The following is a 6,242-nucleotide window of genomic DNA, read 5'->3' on the forward strand; positions in this document are numbered from 1 at the left end:
CTGAGGCTCTGACCACTTAAATTTAAGAGTAAGTTCTTCATCCTTGGATGAAAGCTTGGAAGCCTGAAATATGGTGTGAAAAACATTAATGATTAACATAATGTTAATGAAGTTTAAACAGACTGCTTTGAAAATGGTTTAATGACAACGACCGATATCTTTTTTTAATACCCTGTTTTTAAAAAAAAAAATCATAGGATACTGTGAGGTTAGTCATAATTTAGTGTTGATAATAAGATAACCCTGTAAGCGGACAGCAGAGGGCAACAATGTTGTGACAGACTGTTGAGCTTGTGGCTCCAGTTCCTTTTAGTAGACTTTACTAAAAAAAACATTCAAGACCAAAGTAGTTTTAGCTCCTAATGTAACATCTTAAGGCCCACAGTATTTTTAGTTACAAATGTGATATCTTAGAAATAAATGTTGCGCTGGACCAAACTGGCTCAACTGATATGTGACATTAAACATTAGCAACATTATGTTTAACTGCTGTGTAGATTGATTAAGGAACACACTGCAGCATTTGATTTTGTGGTAAATGAGTTTGTGCTAAAATAATATTTCATTTTGAGTTTGAAAAATTAATTAAGTATAAGGTACGAAACGATAATACAAAGTTAAAAATTCTGTTAAAAATTTGGAAAATTCATGAAAACAGACTTTTCTTTACTTCATTTAAAATTCTTAAGTAGTTAATTCATTTAATATTCATTGAAGTTGTTTAATTAAAATGTTTGATTAAAATGTTAACTTTTGTTTCTCCGTCTTTAAAGGTTTACAACCTAATTTACTGAAAAGACCAATCAACTGACAAAGCCAAAAGAAAAAATAAAAGTGATTGAGTTGGAAATTTGAGTTGTCCTTGTGTCCTTTGGAAGGTGAACAAGAGGAGGACTTGACAAATACTGACCTCAGCAGACTTCATATCAGCTGATTGAGTCTGCTGGATGTCACTGTTTACAGGTTCCTAAACCAACAAAGAAGGAGGACAAGATATTTCAATCAAAAAAACAAAAAACAAAGCAATTGATATAATAAAATTCAAACTATTTCAACAACATTGGCCTTATTGAAGACATATGTACACAAACCAAACAAATACTGACCTCAGCAGACTTCATATCAGCTGATTGAGTTTGCTGGATGTCACTGTTTACAGGTTCCTAAACCAACAATAAAGGAGGACACGATATTTCAATAAAAAAACAAAAAACAAACCAACTGATATAACAAAATTCAAACTATTTCAACAACATTGGCCTTATAGAAGACCTACAGTATGTACATAAACAAAAACTGACCTCAGCAGGCTTATTATCAGCTGATTGAGTTGGCTGGCTGATATTGCTGGGCGGATCCTACACCAACCATGAAGGAAGACAGTTTATTTCAATTTATAAAAAAGACAAATCTAGCAATTGATACTACAAAGTTCAAACTATTTTAACAGCACGATTCCATTTGAAGAAAAGTAAACAAGCTGTGAATATTAATGAAACAATATGAATGGGTTTTAATTCCACAACTTCCTTAACAATTATCTTTAATACTGATCCTATCTAGCATTAGTCTGCAAACTCACCACGTCCATGGGCACCTCTTGGTCGTCAGACATTTTGATAGTCTTCTTCATTCAGGACGAAGCAAACATTAGTGTGACACAACAGTATATTGCTAACAAGCTGCCATTTCATACGACAAACACGTTTCTACATGGCGTCTTTATATGAAACATTATGTCAAAGAGATATTGTGTTGCTCGAATTCACTTTCGGTTACAGTCTGAGTAAACGTATACAGTCTTCAGCAGTTTCTCGCACTTTTCGAATCGCTTTAAATTACATTTTTAAAAAGGATATCGTACGTCATGTGTACATATACTACACATATCAACCGTATGATACAAACAAGATGTATAAAATTCAGATTTCCGCATTTCTTACCTTCAGCTGTCTTTAAAGGTTGCTTTCTTCTTCCTGATAAATGAAAGTGAAAGTGCTTTTTCTCTGCAAGGCGTCTGACGTCATGCTGGGGGCTGCACACATTACCAATGCAGCTGCTGATAGGTTACATCGGTTTGGATATATGAACATTTCAGACTTTTTTTGTGATGAATGAAAGGTGTTTGTTACTTTAAGACCTGTGGGGATGCGCACATGCGCAGACTGTTGTAACCTGTTGTTGGTTGGGTTATACCTGCAAGAAGAGCAGTAAAAGCTAAGCTACTGATATAAGCATCTGAGTTGGTCCGTTCTGTTGCACATAATAATAGTGAGTTACCCACAATATTACATGGTGTCAGAAGTGGGATCTGGGCAAGTGCAACGATGCCGCAGTTTACTCCACCGGGCGAGTTTAAGTTTGACTGCCCCGCCGAGTGGCCGGAGTGGAAACAGAGATTTTCGCGCTTCAGGCTCGCCACGAAGCTAAATAAAGACGATGGGGAGATTCAAGTAAGCTCGCTGATCTATGCAATGGGAAGTGAAGCTGAAAAGATATTCAGTTCATTTGTGTTCACGGCAGAGGACCAGAAAAAGGACTATGAACTCATATTGAAGAAGTTTGATGAGTACTTCATTCCTCGACGCAACATCATACACGAAAGAGCATGTTTTTATCAGCGGGCCCAGCAGGCAGGCGAAACAGCGGAGATGTACATCCGGTCGCTGTACGAGCTGGCGGAGCACTGTGAGTTCGGGGACAGGAGGGATGAGCATCTCAGAGACCGCCTGGTAGTAGGCATAAAAGACAAAGAGCTCTCCCGGCGTTTCCAGCTAATGGCGGACTTGACGTTGGCGCAGGTCATAGAGCAAGTGCGTCAGGCGGAGGAGATAACTAAACAGGTCAGTCTGCAATCCAACCAACCTGAGGCCAGGCCTGCTAATGTTGATTTCGTCAGACGTCGAGACAGCCGACAAAAGAAACAGAGCTGGCAGCAGCGCGGAGACACCGGTCCGACAAACCAAAGGATGGGAGACCGTGGAAAATGTGGGAGATGCGGAAAACCGCGGCACACTGAAGAGAAAAGGTGCCCAGCTCTGCAAAGTAAGTGCAACAAATGTCACAAAAAGGGACACTGGGAACGTGAATGCCACTCAAAAGCTGTTAGTGAAATCACTGAAGAAGTGAAACAGATGTACTTTCTTGGAGAAGTGGGAGGAGAGGATAGCCAGGATAATTGGACTGTTAGCTTAACTATATGTGACAAACCAATAACCTTCAAAATCGACACAGGAGCTGATGCTACAGTTATCAATGAAAGGATGTTTAAGAAGATTAAATCCAAGGTACGACTGGATCCTCCAAACACACACTTTCTAAGCCCAGGAGGGGACATCAAGTGCACAGGAATGTTCCAGACCACCACCACTTATAAAGAGAGACTGTATACATTCCCAGTGTATGTGATAAAAGGTAAAGGAAACTGCCTACTAAGCCGCCCTGAAGCCGTGGCAATGGGTCTTGTGAAGCGTGTGGATGAGGTCAGTGGTGTTTTTGGCTCAAGTGGACTGCTGAAAACAGAGCCTGTGAGAATAGTCTTAAAAGACGATGCCCTGCCATATGCGGTGCCGACAGCCAGGCGGATACCTCTACCGCTAGTACCACTGGTAAAGAAAGAACTGCAGCGCATGGAAAATGAAGGCATTATTGAAAAGGTAACTCAGCCAACAGAGTGGTGTGCTGCAATGGTGCCGGTGCTCAAACCCAACAAGAGAGAGGTTCGATGCTGTGCAGACCTCAGGAAGCTGAACAGAGCTGTGAAACGTGAAAAGTACATAATGCCCACTGCAGAGGAAATCATGCCGAGGCTGACCGGGTCAAAGGTGTTCACATCATTGGATGCGGCAAGTGGATTTTATCAGATTCCCCTGCACGAGGACAGCAGGAAGTTGACAACCTTTATCACCCCATTTGGGAGGTATGCCTTTCGCCGCCTCCCATTTGGGATAACAAGTGCTCCCGAAATCTTCCAAAGAAAAATGGCAGAAACTTTGGCAGGTCTTGAAGGGACAGAAGTGTACATGGATGACATCCTCATACATGGAGAAAATGAGGAAATCCATGACCAGCGCCTAGCAGAGGCATTGAGAGTCATTGAAGCAGCAGGTCTCAAGCTGAATGAGGCAAAATGCAAGTTCAAGCAGAAACAGGTCCGCTTCCTGGGTCACCTCATCGACGAGACGGGCGTCAGACCTGATCCAGAAAAGGTAACCGGGATAGAGAATTTCCCCCAACCTCAGAATGTGACTGAGCTAAAGAGGTTCCTGGGGATGGTCAATTATCTGGCAAAGTACGTAGCAGAGCTCTCCACAGTTGGTCAGCCACTATATGAGCTGCTAAAGCTGAAGACAGAGTGGTTATGGGGGCCCGCACAGCACACAGCGTTCCACAAGCTTAAAGATGCACTAGCCACTGCTCCTGTACTTGTCTTCTATGACGTCACCAAGCCTACAGTAGTCTCAGCGGATGCCAGCAGCTACGGTTTAGGGGGCGTCCTGCTCCAGCAACACGGGGACCAATGGAAACCTGTGAGCTACTGCTCCCGACGTCTGAGTGATGCTGAGACAAGGTATGCTCAAATCGAGAAGGAGTGTTTGGCCAGCGTGTGGGCCTGTGAAAGGTTTGAGAAATACCTGTTTGGACTTGATAGCTTCAGACTTATTACCGATCACAAACCTCTTGTACCTCTTATGAACAGTAAAGACTTGGACAATGTCCCCATCAGGTGCCAGAGGTTACTGATGAGGCTAATGCGTTTTAATGCCATAGCTGAATATGCACCGGGGAAAACACTTGCTGTGGCAGATGCTCTGTCCAGGGGCCCAGAGCAGCATTTTGGAGACAGAGCTTCTCATGATGATGTGGCAGCACACATTGATGCTGTCGTGTGCCAGGTGCCAGCCACCCCCCAGAGGATGAAGGAGCTAAAACAGCACACAGCAGAGGATCCACAGCTCCAGGCAGTCTTGGGCTTTATTAGACACGGATGGCCTGAGTATATGGAAAAAGTGCCTGAGTCAGTGAGAGACTTTTACCAGGTGAGAGGAGAGTTATCTGAGCTAGAGGGCTTAGTCACTAGAGGGTGTCGCATCGTCATTCCTACTACTATGAGAGAGATGATCTTAGAGAAGATCCACGATGGGCATCAGGGACTAGTTAAGAGTAGGGAAAGAGCTAGCCAATCTGTATGGTGGCCCAAAATGTCAGAACAGATCACTACAAAAGTACAGCAGTGCACATTCTGTAGAGAAAACAAGAGCACTCAGAGGAAGGAGCCTTTAATGTCAAGTGAGCTCCCTTCCAGGCCATGGCAGAAAGTAGCCATAGACTTATGTGAGTTCAAAAAGCAGAACTACTTGGTGGTGTCCGACTACTACTCTAGATATTTAGAGATTCTACATTTGCCAACAACCACCAGCAGTCAGGTAGTGGCTAGACTGAAGGCTACTTTTGCACGTTACGGCATCCCTGAGGTGTTAGTGAGTGATAATGGGCCCCAGCTAGCTTCTGCAGAGATGAGGAAGTTTAGTGTGGAATATGACTTTCTCCATGTGACATCAAGCCCACATTATCCTCAGAGTAATGGTCATGCAGAGAGGGCTGTCCAGATAGCTAAAGGGATACTGAGACAGGAAGACCCCCTCCTAGCCCTACTGACATACAGAGCCACACCCTCCTCTTCTACCAAAACCAGTCCAGCAGAACTGCTAATGGGCAGGAAGCTCAGAACCACCTTGCCCACTTTACAGGACAATCTGAGGCCGAACTGGCCAGATGAAAATGACATAAAACAAGCTGACGCCTCAGCCAAACAGAAGCAGGCGTTTTACTACAACCGTCGAAACGGGGTGCGGATTCTACCCCCCTTGAACCCAGGGGACACTGTCCTCACAAAGTTGGATGGACAAAGACAATGGCTTAAGCCAGCTGTTGTCTGCAGCCCTGGTTCCACTCCCAGGTCTTACATTGTGGAGACAGCTGCAGGTGAGCGGTACAGGAGAAACAGGCGCCATCTGCTGGCAATACCAAACAAACCCGGATCCATTAGTGAGAGTCCAGGCCAGGTCACTCCAGACACCAACGAGGACAGTGAGCTGACCCATGCTACTGAGACAGCAGCCACTCTCACACAAGGGACTGCTGTTACTCGCTCTGGCAGAGTGAGCAAGCCTGTAGTCAGGCTGGATTTGTAAGGTTATGGACTGAGATTTTTTTTTCTCCTCTTTAAGTAAATAAAAGAA

At 43.9% G+C, this 6,242-nt stretch overlaps 1 long non-coding RNA gene across 1 annotated transcript; it reads right to left on the reverse strand.

Annotated features, from left to right (window-relative positions):
- Positions 1–36: 36 nt before the first annotated feature.
- LOC128356042 (uncharacterized) lies at positions 37–1,608 on the reverse strand. The gene is made up of 4 exons (XR_008321151.1): positions 1,583–1,608; positions 1,302–1,358; positions 1,107–1,163; positions 37–63 (listed from the first exon to the last, which is right to left on the reverse strand). It is a non-coding gene; the product is annotated as an uncharacterized LOC128356042 (long non-coding RNA).
- Positions 1,609–6,242: the final 4,634 nt, after the last annotated feature.

This window comes from Scomber japonicus, chromosome 3 (genome assembly GCF_027409825.1).
Source record: "Scomber japonicus isolate fScoJap1 chromosome 3, fScoJap1.pri, whole genome shotgun sequence".
NCBI lineage: Eukaryota > Metazoa > Chordata > Actinopteri > Scombriformes > Scombridae > Scomber > Scomber japonicus.